The following is a 14,340-nucleotide window of genomic DNA, read 5'->3' as shown; positions in this document are numbered from 1 at the left end:
AAACCATCACATCCATGTAAGGTGGATAATTTAGAAGATCCATGAGCTCATCATGTGCCGCAACCCCGAAGTCAGCCGACTCATCTCCGTCGAGTGGTTGTCTGATGTCGGTGTCCCGACCCGGGGGCCCGGATCCCAACTAGTAAATGCTGCGTGTTTCCTCGTCCCAGATGATGATGCAAGAGGCAACACAGTAACACACGGTTTATCCTGGTTCCGACCGCGGGGCCGTACGTCCAGCAAAGGGGGTGTGCGAGGGCACTATATTATCTTGCACCCGGAGTGCTTGTAGTAGGGGGTACAAGCGAGGCGAGAGAGGGAGAGAAGCTCCCAAGTCTCAGCTAGGAGTGGAGTCGGTTGAGATGAGTGCTCAGTAGACCCTGTACGTCCTCTTGAAGAGAGAAGCCAGAGAGACCAGGCAAAAACAGAGTCCAGAGAGCGCTAAGGGGAGCCCGCCTCCTCCTTTTATAGTCACAAGGAGGGGCGGCGTACATGAGTGGGGCATAGAAGTCGCCGTCCTCCCCTGAATCGTAGGGTACAGTGGTCGGACACTGTAGGAAGTACACTGTGGGAAGGCGGCGTGCGTCGCTGTCATCCTGGATTTCGTCCTTGGTTCTGCGAGGATTGCGCCGATCGTCCTGCAGTGCTCCGGCGGTAGTAATGGCGCGGGATGGCCCCGGACCCCCTGGTCGGAGTGCAGGCGTGCACACTAGAAGGTCCGGGGGACACGTGGAGGTCCCGGACCTCTGCGAGGAGGGGGGAGGTCCGGGACTCCGACCGTGTGTGATGAGCGCTCCTTCCGGAAGGACACGTGACATCGCCGGACCCCTTCCCCAGTGGAAGGCGAGTCCGGGTGGTCGGTGTCGGCAGAACAGGAACGGGAGCAGTGCCGGGCCCGTCTGGTCTCGCGCCGCATGTCCCACAATGTCGCTATAGCCTTCGGAATGGCAGAGCAGTGACCGAAGTTAGCGGATGGGACCCCGGTCACATCCACTGTGGGAGTGGCAGCCTGACACCGTCCGTCCTGGGCGTCGTGGCGGAATGGCTGGCCTTTAATGCCTCTGTACGGCGAGTGGTTAGGCGGCAGGGCGGTTTGTCCCTTGTGCCGAGGGGTGGCCTCGAGCGAGGCGGAGATGGCTTACCTGCTCGAGGGTAGATCCGCTACCCTCGAGCGAGGCGGAGATGGCTCACCTGCTCGAGGATAGATCCGCTACCCTCGAGCGAGGCGGAGATGGCTCACCTGCTCGAGGATAGATCCGCTACCCTCGAGCGAGGCGGAGATTGTCCGGCGGGCCCGAGGTGGGCCCGAGAGGGATGTGAATGGGCCGCATGCTGGGCTTTATTGAGTCCTTTCCTTTCTTCCAGATTGGAAGGAGGTCGTGGGCTTTCGTGGGCCCAGTTGCCCTAACATGTGTTTGCGTTTTTTAGAATGATCTTAGTACACCGATTAGGGGGTCCCTAATCGTGGTACCCGACAGTAGCCCCCGAGGCTTTGGTCGAGTCAAGGGATTCGGCCAAAGGGTATTTCAGCAATTTCTCCCTTGACATGATCGGTCAATGCCGTGCCCTCGCCAGGCGCGCCTGGGCGCCGGCCCGGCGGATGTGACAACTCGTCAGACGGGGTAGTGCGCCTGCGGGTAGAGTACTTCGAGGCGCGTGCCTTTTTGTTTGTTTGTTTGAAGGACAAGACGTGTCCGCGCGCTGAGGGGGGCCAGGGCGACGGTGGCACCCGCTACTTGGCAGCTGGCGCTTTCATCACGCTGTCCCGCACGCAGGGTCTTGGCCCCGGCGTTCCTGGTCGCCTTGCGGCGCGCCGTTCCAGGGTAGCCGGCCAGAGCCGACGCTGCACCGCTTAGCGTCCAAGGGCTCAGCTCCGCTTTATTTCGTTCGGTCGTGTCTCGGCGTGGTGACCAAGGACCTCTTTTGCTCGTGGAGTGCCGCGTCGTCACGGGTGATACAAGCCTCCGCTCTTCGCCAAGCTTGAAGCTTTGTGCCCGGCGCAGCTATAAATAGGGGTCGTGGGGTTCCCTTTCCTCTTCAAACTCATAACTCTTTCTTCCAGCCTTGCCTAGATCTTGTAATGTTTCCTTTGCCTTTTTGTGACCGGCCCCCAGATGGGGTGGCCTGGCTTTCTTAGGCTTTTGGCGCTAGAAGAATGCTTGCGAGCGGTAGGGGAAGACCGGAGTGGGCGTGTGCTCCTTCCCTTAGGTTCAGTGGGATCAGTAGAAGAGCATTGGGCCCGTGGGGTCCTGCTTCTGCGATGTCCCCTAGCCTGAAGGGGGATGGAGACGCCTGACCATGGCGTTTGTGCCAGGTTGGGCGGCTATTCTTCGCATCGTCCCCCCAGGCGACAAGGTTGCTCTCGGGGAGACGGTGTGGAGGGCGCTGTCCGCTAGCTCGACCCCCCGCATGGTCTTCGGTGGAGGAGACGCTAGAAGAAGGCTTGCGAGGAAAGCATCCCGCTGGACCCGTGTGGTCTGGGGACTGGTCCTCGCATCCCTAGCAGCCTCGCTATTGCGTCAGCTAGGGGCTCGGTGCCTTTCTTCGCCGCTCGCTCCTCCCCAAGATAGGGAAAATTGCCACGTAGCTGGCAATGTGTTTGTATCTTTCGATGGCTTCGCGCCGGTAACCGTTTGTAATCTTTATTTGCATTGAGCAATAAAGTCTCCTTTCTCCTCTACGGGGAGGATTACCGAGGGTATAGGGGTGTACATAGAGTTATGACCCTCGAATATGTGTGAAGTCACCTTCGCGGGGGCGCGTCAGCGCACCCGCGGGTGTAGCCCCTGAGGCCTTGGAGGAGAGTTTGTGCTCGTCCAAGAGCTATGAACGTTGTCCCACCGGGTAGCTTTACTGGGGCGGCCGTCCAGCAACTTTTTCAGCCGGCATCGGCACTCTTTCAGCCAGCCTCGGCACTCTCAGTGCTGGTACAGTGGCCCGGCGCTCAGCTTAACCTTCAGGAGAGCGCACGTCAACAGCAGGGGGTTTGATTAGACACGCGGAGCTTCATAACGGACGGTTGTTGACTTATTCGAGGGTGTGGTTTGAACTGTGGTGTGCGAGGAGCCCCCGGGCCCAGGCCCGTGTGAAGGCGTTCAGGGGAACCCTCGACTTTGATTACGACCTTCGTCGCCCTTCCGCAGGGAGGAGGGGTGAAGCGCACCATGCTACCCATGCCCGGGCCGCGAGCTATGGCTGCTTCAGTGAGCTATTAGCGGGTTGTTCAAGCGGACGTCCGTGCTCCGTTCGATAGGGGTCGGCTCGTGGTCCATAGACACGTCTCATAAAGCACTCGCGAGGGTTCGCTAGGCGGGGCTCGAACCCATTCGGTAGGGTTCGAGGGCTCGATGCTCTCCCTCGATGGGATCCCCCTTCTAGGCACCCTCGACTGGCCCTGAACACTGCGTAGGATGTCTCGAACTCCGCGTTCGAGGGTAGCTTGTACGGCACATCCCTGCAGTCCCTGACTCTGGTGATCTGGGGCGCCTGTCGAACCCCCTGAAGGGCCAGGCTTCGACCCCCTGATCAGTAAGGCCTCGAAATGTGATTCCTTCGAGGGTAAAGAGACCCTATGAAGGAATATTTCGCCGTGATCTGAAAACGTCGCAGAGCCGCGAGCCACGCGTGCGCGGGTCTTCCGCTGGTTGCGGGCGACGTGGCCCGATTTGCGCGGCACAGTGTGGGCGCGCCCTTTCAGGCGACCGCCTCGGGCAGACGAAGCGGCGTGGGCGGCGGCTGACGGATGGGATGGCACAACAGTCGCGCCGCGCCCACCGGTTATCGTGCCGCATTTACTGCTGCGTGCGCGCGTGGGAGACTCCGCGGTCGTGGGGCCCATCCGTCAGCGGTAGAAAGATCTACCGCATTCAAGGTGGTAGATTTGGGCCGTGGCTGCGGATGCGCCCGTCACGGTGAATAAATATGAAGAGAAAAGGGATGCTTTGGGTTCACCTGGCCATTTGCTTCCATCCTACTTCACCTTCTCCGCCTCCGTCGCTTCCTGAACCCGTAGCCAAGAGCGAGAGGGAGGAAGAAGGAGAAAGGGAGAGAGAGAGAGACTTAGCTGTTTTGGAGCATTCTTTTTCGCATCCCCCTTCGACTCACAGAGATGTCGGACATCCAGGAGCCTTTGCCATGGGGGAAGTCCCCCGCCACCGTGGCGGTCCTGGAGCAGCTGGTCAGAGACCGGCTGCTGCCGCGGAACCCCGACTCGGGGGTGCCGGCGTGGATTTCCCCGCACCCAGACGAGACCGAGCCGAAGCCCCCGCAAGGCTACATCGTCAGCTTCGTTCGCCTCCACGAACGAGGCTTCGGCGTCCCCGTCAGCAGGTTCATGAGGGCCTTATGCGAGTACTACGGGGTGGAGCTGCACAATTTCAGCCCCAACTCCATCTCGCAGGCGGCGGTCTTCGTCGCCGTCTGCGAGGGGTACCTTGGCATCGAGGCCCACTGGGACCTTTGGATCCATCTGTTCCGCGGCGAACTCTTCATCGAGAACGCGCAGAACCAGCTGAGGCGGTACGTGCGCGCCGGTGGCCTGACGCTCCACGTCCGCCCGACCCGGAGGAATTTTTACATCACAAGCAAGATGACGACAAACAACTCCGGGTGGAGCCGAGGGTGGTTCTACCTTTGGAACCACAAGGGCACGCTCCCGGCGTTTACTAACAAAGTTCTCCGGGAGCGACCGCCGAAGTGGGACTGGGGGGTGTCGCCGCCGGCGCAACAAGCCAGGCTCGAGGGCCGCACCGACGCGCTGGCGCGCTTGGTGAGGAAGGGGCTGACAGCAGCGGCCATTATTGCGAACTTCCACCGGCAGAGGGTTATCCCTCTCGTGGAAAGGGCCCTGCCGATTTTCGAGCTCACCCCCGGGAGCAAGGTTGAAGGCTCGAGGACGTCAAGCAAGTTTCTCTCCCACGCCAACGCCGCCCGGAGGGCGAAGTACGCGGTGGCGGAGTTTCCCCAAGATCCCGCGGATCTTTGGAGGATCAAGATGCGCCCCGAGCCGGGGTATATTTCCCTGGCAAGTTTTGGCTTCGAACTCGTCGGGCGTCGTGTAGTTCCCTTTCCCTGACCCCATCTCGGGTGTGTTGTACAGGGTTTGAGATGCGGCACCTCGAGGCCCCCGGTCCCAGAACAGCCCCTGATCAATCGCCTCCACGCGGAGAAGATGAAGAGGCGGAAGGACGCGGCGGAGACGAAGGCCGAGAGAAAAAGGAAGAGGAAGGCGAGGCACGACAAGGCGTGCAAGCTTGCTCGCGTGGAGGGGAAGCCGCAGCCCGCCACACCCGAGTCCTCGGAGGAGGACAAGGACGAGGAGGAGGCCTCGGACGCCGAGGATCACGCTCTGAGGAGCGACGGGGAGGGCGCGAGCCCCCCACCGTTCTACCTGTGGGAAGAAGAAGAAGGAGCGATCGTGGCGCCAGAGGAGCCGAGGGCCGTGGCGGGGTCATCGGCGAATCCCTCCCTCGAGGGTGCGGAGCGGGAGTCATCCCCGCCGGCAGTCGGCGAGGAGACGCCCGCGCCCCAGGTGCTGACCCGTGGCGATGAGGCTGCGGCGGGAGAGGAGTCGTCCGTGCTGGCAGCCTCGAGCCACCGGGCCGACATTACGGGGGTGCCCTCGGGGGAGTCTTCGAGGGACGGGACGATGCCCCGGGCTCGAAGAAGCGCCACGAGGAAGCGGAGCATGAGTGCTCGGTCCGGGTAAGTACTTTGAATTTCGTTTTTGTTACGTGTTGGGTGGATTTGTCAATCCTGTTGTCCTCAACCCGTGCCTCTTGGTTTTCAGCCCCGGGGCCATTCCCAAAGATGCGGTGCAGCTTGCCCCGGCCAAGGCTCTCAAGACTGGGGCACGCAGCACGCCGCACACGGCGCGGCAGCCCCAGCCTGCTGTGGATCTCGAGGCGGCGGCCGCGAGGCTACGGGAGGCCCTGGCTCGAGGGGCCCGGGCGGCGCAGCAGGCCCGGGCAGAGGAGGAGGGCGACGCCGGCCAGAGTGGCGCCGAAGCGGCTGCTCAGGCTGACGACGCCGAGGAGACCGGCCGGGGCGGTGCCGGTGCCGCCGCCCAAGCGGCCATTGAAGTTGAGGCCGGTCAGGGCGACGCGGCCAGTGCCGCCCGACCGGATACAGAAGGAGAAGCTGGCGGGGACGCGCAGGAGTGCCCTGACGGCTAAGCAGAGGAGGAGACCCTCGTCTTCGAACCCTCGAGGGCCGAGGGCGAGGGCCTCGCAGAGGACACGGCGCAAGAGGCGCCAGAGGTGGAAGGGGCCCCCATCTCGGAGCCCACCGAGGCCCGGGACAAGGGTACCGTTGCGGTAGTGCCCGTGCCAACGGCGCAGGAGGGCGCGACGGCGGTGGTGGAGCTGCCGGACAGCAGCGAGGAGTACGGGGACTCGATGGATATCGACCCCGCTGCTGCGGCAAGCGCCGCCGTGCACATCGCCGAGTTTGCGTCGGCCAGCGCGGGCGCGCTCGAGGTGGTGACATCCGAGGGGGGCCATCTCGGGGCCATCTTTCCGTCCGGGGTCCCCTCGGAGTTCCTTCGCAAGGAGCAAGAGGAGGAGGAAGCCTGGAACAAGCATATGGGCGTCGGTCGCGAGATCCTGCGAGCCCTCAACCGCGCCTTCCAGCTCCACCAGAATGCAGATTACCAGGTCAGCCAGGTAAATCTTTCCCCCCGAAACCTGCTCGGATTCAGTTTAGTTTTAATGTGTCTTTGCAGTAGCTGAGGGAAATCTCGCACGAAAAGAGCGCCGAGATGACCCGGCTGTACTCCCAGATGAGCCAGCTCGGGCAGCACAACGCCGAGCTGGTGCTCAAGAACATCGACGCCAATATGAAAATGGAGGATCTGGGAGCGCGTCAGCAGGTGCTGGAGGAGGAACTGGCGCGGGTCACCGATGAGCGGAACGCCCAGAGGGCGGCAGCGGAGCAGAGGGCCCGGGAGGCCGAGGCGCAAGCTGCCGAGCTGCAGCGCCTTCGGATGGCGCTCAAGGAAAGAGCTCGGGAGGCTGAGGCGCAGAGCGCCGAGCTGCAACGCCTCAGTGCCACGCTCAAGCAGCAGAAGGCCGAGCTCCTCCACAAAGAGGTGGCCGTGGTTGCGCTCACCGGGACCCTCCAGGAACGGGGCGAGGCCCTCGAAGAGAAGGAGGTGGCCCTCCAGAACATGGGGGCTAGCCTTAAGGAAAAAGAAGCCTCCTTGTCCTCGCTCGAAGAGGCCGCTCGAGCCCAGAGGGAGGAAGCACAGAAGAATATGACAGGTGAGTACCTTCGATTTTTCGTCGATTTGTTTCTTTTTGTAGCTAATGTCGATTTCCTTTACACAGAGCTGAGGCAAAAGGTGGCGGACGAGACCGCGGCGAAGGAAGCGGTCCACACCGCGCTCACGGCGGCACAGATGGAGTTTGCTGAGCTGGAGCAGACCGCCGTGAGTGTGTGTCAAGAGCTCGAGGGGGAGGGTGCCGTCTCGGGCAGTTCGGTGATCAGCCGCCTGCGCGCGCTAGGCGGCCGGATTGCCGAACACGCCAAGAGTACCTTCCGCCTTGGTGTCCTGCGGGCTCTCGCCGTGGCCTCGACGCATTACCTCATGGACCTCCAGAGGGTGTCGTCGGGGTACGTCATTCCCGATGATGCTGACGCGGACGCCGCGTCGGCCATCATGGATGAAGCCGATGCGGCCGCGGAGGAGTTCGCCACCGTCCTCGCCGAGAAGCTCGAGGCAGACATCTCTCCCATCGCCGAATTCGATGCCCTGAAGACCCGCAAGGGGGGATGGTAGCCTGTAGGACAGTTGGGCCTCGAAGCCCATGTAAATAGATTAGTGTTTATATCATGGTCGCGCTTTGTAATCACATCCTATGAATATAAAAGATTTTGTTTCGTAATTTGAATGCGTGGCCCGTCGAGGCCTTGTGTGTTCGAGCTTGTATTTCTTTACTTTATTTTCGTGTTCTTGTATGCGACTTGGATGAACGTCTGCGAGGGGGTTCGCGTTCATAAGCAACGTAGGCGTAGGGTGGTGAGGGGGGTGCCGTATCCTGGAGGCGTAGGCGGCCCCTCGACTCGGCCGGCCCTGTCCGTAGTTGCTTACGCCTCGCGCCGGTTTTTTCCAAGGATACGAGAAGCTTAGGGTCGAGACGGAAATATTTCGAAAAATATTGGCGACTTTTTTGGGGACGTTCGGGGGTTCCCCCCGTAGTAGCCCCCGAGGGAGGCTCGGCTTTGCCGGGGGTAAAGCCGAGCGTACCTCAGCGTCAGCGCGCATCCTAGCCTTCGAGGGCCCAGATGGTTCCCAAAAATAAACCAGTAAAGCGTACTTTATCATTTCGGGAAATTGAAGATGCGAGTACAGGCAAATGTACAAAAGACTCGAAATTCTAGGGATAGAAGCGACATAGCTGTTGTATATTCCAAGCGTTGGTGAGGACTTCGCCTTTTTCGTTTGCCATCTTGTAGGTGCCGGGTTTGAGCACCTCGGCGATTATGTACGGTCCTTCCCATGGAGGTGAGAGCTTGTGGCGGCCCCTATTGTCCTGTCGAAGCCTCAGCACCAAGTCCCCTTCGTTGAGGTCTCGGTGCCGGACCCTCTGCGCTTGGTACCTTCGCAAGTACTGCTGGTAGCGCGCAGAGTGGAGGAGCGCCACGTCTCGATCCTCGTCCACTTGGTCCAGCGAGTCTTCGCGAGCTCGCTGGTTTCGTTGCTCTTGGTATGTCTTGAGCCTCGGAGATCCGTACTCCAAGTCAGTGGGGAGTATGGCCTCGGCGCCATAGACGAGGAAGAACGGAGAAAAACCCGTAGCTCTGCTCGGGGTCATCCTTAGGCTCCAAATGACCGAAGGTAGCTCCGTGAACCACCTCCGGCCGAATTTGTTCAGCTTATTGAAGATCCTTGGCTTTAGTCCTTGGAGGATCATGCCATTGGCATGCTCCACTTGCCCGTTCGTCTGTGGGTGTGCCATAGCCGACCAGTCCACACGTATGTGGAAGCTGTCGCAGAACACCAAGAATTTCTTGCCTGTGAACTGGGTGCCGTTGTCGGTGATAATCGAGTTCGGGACCCCGAACCTAAAGACAATGTCGGTGAAGAACAGAACTGCTTGCTCGGATTTGATCTTGCCGATGGGTCGAGCCTCGATCCATTTGGAAAACTTGTCGACCGCCACCAGCAAGTGGGTGAAGCCCCCGGGCGCCTTCTTCAGCGGACCGATGAGGTCTAGTCCCCACACGGCAAACGGCCACGTGATGGGGATGGTCTGCAGAGCATGGGCCGGGAGATGTGTTTTTCGAGCATAGAACTGGCACCCCTCGCAGGTCCGCACAACGTCGGTGGCGTCGGCGACCGCAGTGGGCCAGTAAAAGCCTTGCCGAAACGCGTTACCCACGAGAGTGCATGGCGCGGCGTGATGGCCGCAGACGCTAGCATGGATGTCGCGGATCAGCTCCTTGCCCTCGGGGATGGGGATGCATCGTTGCAGGACACCCGAGGGGCTACGCTTGTGTAGCTCATTGTCGATTAGAACGAAGGACTTGGCCCGCCTGGCGAGGCGTCGCGCCTGAGCGCGGTCCGAGGGTAGAACCCCTCGAATCATCCAGTCAAGGTACTGGACGCGCCAATCTCGCGAAGCGGGGGCCTCGTCAACTTCCATTGCCTCGGCCTCGTCCGCGGAGGTGGTGCCGAAGTCAATGTCCATGGGCTCGTCCTCGTCCGCCGGAGGGTTCCCGCCGGAGGGCCCAGCAGACGAGGGGCCTGACTCCGTCGGGTCCTTGAACTCGACGGAGGGCTTGACGATGTCTTGAGCGAAGATATTCGGGGGGACGGTGGTCCGCCCCGACGTGATCTTGGCTAATTCGTCGATGTCTTCGTTGTACTTGCGCGGGACATGATTGAGCTCTAGGCCGTCGAACTTGTCTTCGAGGCGGCGTACTGCATTGCAGTATGCCTCCATCTTTAGGTCGTGACAGCTAGACTCCTTCATGACTTGGTCGACGACGAGTTGAGAGTCGCCGCGCGCGTCGAGGCGTTTGACACCGAGCTCGATGGCAATGCGGAGGCCACTGAGGAGGGCCTCGTACTCCGCCATGTTGTTCGACGCGGGAAAGTGTAGGCGTATCACGTATCGCATATGCTCTCCGAGGGGCGAGATGAAAAGAAGGCCGGCACTGGCGCCGGTTTTCATCACCGACCCGTCGAAGTGCATAGTCCAGCATTCACCCTGGATTTGTGATGGGGGTAGCTGAGTGTCCGTCCACTCAGCCACGAAGTCAGCTAAGATTTGGGACTTGATCGCCTTGCGAGGGGCGTAGGTGAGTGTTTCTCCCATCAGCTCCACAGACCATTTGGCAATTCTACCCTCGGCTTCCCGGTTGCGGGCTATCTCTCCCAAGGAGAAAGACGAGACCACGGTGACGGGATGAGCCTCGAAGTAGTGGCGCAAGCTTGCGCCGAGCCAAAACCACTGCGTAGAGCAGCTTTTGAATCTGTGGATAGCGTGTCTTAGTTTCAGACAACACCTCGCTGATGTAGTACACTGGTCGTTGGACGGGCAGAGCATGACCCTCCTCTTGTCTTTCGACTACGATCACCGCGCTGACCACTTGGGTCGTCGCGGCTACGTACAGATAGAGGGGCTCGCTGTCCGTAGGTGGTGTGAGAATGGGAGCTCGAGTGAGTGATGCCTTCAGCCTTTCGAGGGCTTCTTGAGCTTCGGGGGTCCACGTGAAGCGCTCGGTTTTCCTCAAGAGTCGGTACAGGGGTAAGCCTTTCTCGCCGAGACGCGAGATGAAACGGCTAAGGGACGCTAGGCATCCCATGACCCTTTGTACCCCCTTTAAGTCTCGGATCGGTCCCATCCGAGTGATGGTCGAGACTTTGTCAGGGTTGGGTTCGATGCCCCGCTGGGAGACAATGAAGCCCAAGAGCATGCCTCGAGGCACCCCGAACACGCACGTCTCGGGGTTAAGTTTTACCCCTTTGGCTCGTAGGCAATCGAATGCGATCCTGAGATCAGCAACCAGGTCGTCCGCCTTCCTGGATTTCACAACGATGTCATCGACATATGCCTCTACGCTGCGCCCAAGATGGTCTCCGAAAACGTGGAGCATACACCGCTAGTATGTGGCTCCAGCGTTTCTGAGGCCAAAGGGCATCGTGACGTAGCAGTACATGCCGAAGGGTGTGATAAAAGAAGTCGCGAGCTAGTCGGACTCTTTCATCTTGATTTGGTGGTAACCGGAATAGGCATCAAGAAAGGATAGGAGTTCATCTTGATTGCGGTTTCGGGATTACATTTTTCCAGTTTCGGTTTGGATCCATGGCTCACGCCGGTTTGAATGGGTGGTCAGCGTGCTAAATAACTTATTCAGCTCCCTAGGTGCTAAATAGGGTGTGTGTGTTGTGTGTTGTGTGTGTAGCTTTTCAGTTGCTTTTGCTTCATGAATTTTAGAGTGAATTAGTAATGACGTAGTATAATGTAAATATATACATATGATTAATGAATATCTTATATGTTACCTTTAACAAAAAATACAAACTTTCTCAATTTTCCACAACTACATGGTCTGGCATAAGGTATAGCAATGCAAATATGATCACACCATAAACCAATCAGCAAAGTGACGCGAGCATAATAATATAAGGTAGCATATATAAACATCTATTTGTTCTTAATAAGCTAGCACAGTACTACCAACTTCCTATTGCTAATAATATCTGCTTGTCCATTTACTAGTTTCCCCACACAAAAGCAAAAGATAAAAGCTCAACATCTTCTTAATGCCAGCCAACTCAGTCGTCATCGCTGTCGCTGTTCAGTGCGTAATACTCCTTCGCAATTAGCTTCCCCTTGACTGCAACGCGAAGCTCCTCCACTTCCTTTCGTATCTGACATTTTAGAGGGGGTTGGTTAGCATGTAGAAAAGATAATCTGCATTCATGCCAATTACACTACTTAATGGTATAGGAACATCACCTCCTTACCAGACAGGGTAGGAACAACATCGTTGTCATCTCTGTAAAGACTGATCATCATCGTACATGCCATTCTTGGGAAAACGATATCATACTTCTCTTGCGAACCTTTGTTACAAGCAAAACATGATCACAATTTATACATGACATTTACATATATAGCACATTTTACTCCTCCAATTTTCATAACCTCATACCAAAAAGTTAACCCCAATGTTGTGAAGCATAGCATATTCATTTAGGCACTCACCCCTTTATAGCCGGCGATTCCGCGATTGCTTCAGAGCTTGCTGCACGTCTGGCCAGTCGGGCTGCACATCTGGCTCAGAGTCGGTGGGCATAGCCTTGGTGTAGATGTGGCGGCTCTGGCCCGATGGGTGGCCGATTGCGCACTCCTATCATGAGATCACAAAGTCTAATATGTCACCGAATCTGTTGACGCAAAAATCAACACACTAGAATCCGAGGGCAATTGTTCATCAAGATTCGAAAAGTAGACCAAGCATGCCAGTCAATTTGACCTGTAATTGACAAGGGATAAAACAAACTCAAATTTGTGAGCGTATCGGCTGAGATTCCGAATATCTCTCACACAGGCATATCGGCAGACTCTGCCAATACAGAAGATGACAAAAGAATATTTAATGTGAGTGCGTAACAAACAAGCGCGTCAGCCAATTCAGCCGATGCGGAAAACGACAAGATCAGCTTAAGATAGCCGATTGCACGTATACAACAAAATCTAAGCTACGAATGTGTAACTTAAATGATGCAAGCTTGAAACAGATCTAATCTGGCTTTTAAGATAACAAAGTGTTATTCCAAAACCTAAAGCCGATCTAATATGCTTCTAGTAGATAAGTATGATAATGGCAAAAAAAACATAGGAAAAACCTACAAATCTAGCTGATATCGATAAATTGTGAATAAATCTAGACGAGAAAACATCGCTGCGCCCGAGATCATATCCTAGATAAACTCGATAACTTTTGAATAGATTTGAACGAAGCCACAGCGATACGCCCGGTAGCTAAAGCTCAAATATACTCGGTAAAATAAAAACTCACCAGCAAATCATGTCGCTCGAATGTGAGACGTCCTTGATCAAATTGAAAGAACTCGCCGAAAAGAAAAGAAAATGCGAAGTCGCCGAAAAAGTGCAAAGAAATTGTAAAGTGTTTGTTGTATTGGATATGTATCAAGTTTTTCCGGTCCCTTACAACTGGTATTTATAGCCTAGCGCTATCACTGATTTCTTCAAATGTTTCTACCAAGGATTTGCTGAGGATTCTACCATCTGGTTTGCATACCATGATGAAAATACCAATTATGAGAATCCCTTCAAATTCCAGCTTGATTCTTGGAAGACTGACGAAGATGCCACAAAAAGCATGAAGGAAATGATTTTCCCAAGAATCTTGCCAACCAATTTCACATCTGGAAATAAAATTCCCAGTTATAAATTCTACAACCCTTCAGTAGCAACCAGACAACTGGGATTTGGCCAAGTGCCATCCTTCCCCTTCTTTGCAGGCAAAGTTCGGTTTAGGGGAACTATCGGTAATGCTCTCTCGTATGATCGGCTGAAAGATCTGGAGCCCAATGTTGACATGGCACTCCTAGCCGATTGGCAAATCGCCTCCTTTGTTACCACCCCTTTTACCCAATGGTGGTCAGAGTGGCAAGAGCACATATTCTGCAAAGCTGCCAATCTTTATTGCATTGTTTTGAATGAGGACTATCAGGCAGCTGATAATGAGGTATGAAATCAAACCCATTCCTTTTGCTGCATTACAACATTCTCTATTTGTGTTTTCTGATAATCATCTGAACAGGATGATGGCACTGATCCTCTAACCATCAGTAGAAGTGGTCAACCGACCAACTATGCTCTGCCAGCCGATAAGCCAAATATCGGCCATGGTGCTCCCTCCCTGTCAGATGTGGCTGCCGGAAAAAGCGCAAATTACCTATCACCAAGGTAACAAGCCGCAAGAAGAAGTCTCCAGGTCAACCTTCTGCAGCAGCACTAATACCCCAAATAGACGACCTGGCAAATCCTCCCTCTCCTATTTCAGAAGGTAAAGTCTTGAATCCCCTTGTAATTTTATCCCGTCTGAACATTAAACATGTCTTCAATTTGTGATTAAGATATTCCCGAGGATCAATTTGGAGGAGAGGAAGAAGATTCTCAGAGTACGCCTCCTCACATATCATCAACTATTCAGGTATGAATCCATTTAGTAGATGCTCTTTCAGCCAATACTTAAACTTTCCCATAATCCTGAATCTGACATCCTCTTTGAATCGATTAGGTGCAGCATTCACCTTCGGCTCCTAGGAAATCCAACACAGACTCTCAATTGATCCAGGTT

The sequence above is a fragment of the Panicum virgatum genome, chromosome 9K (genome assembly GCF_016808335.1).
Source record: "Panicum virgatum strain AP13 chromosome 9K, P.virgatum_v5, whole genome shotgun sequence".
In the NCBI taxonomy this organism is placed as follows: Eukaryota; Viridiplantae; Streptophyta; class Magnoliopsida; order Poales; family Poaceae; genus Panicum; species Panicum virgatum.
The sequence above is the reverse complement of the archived record's forward strand: the minus strand, read 5'-3'. Positions refer to the sequence as shown.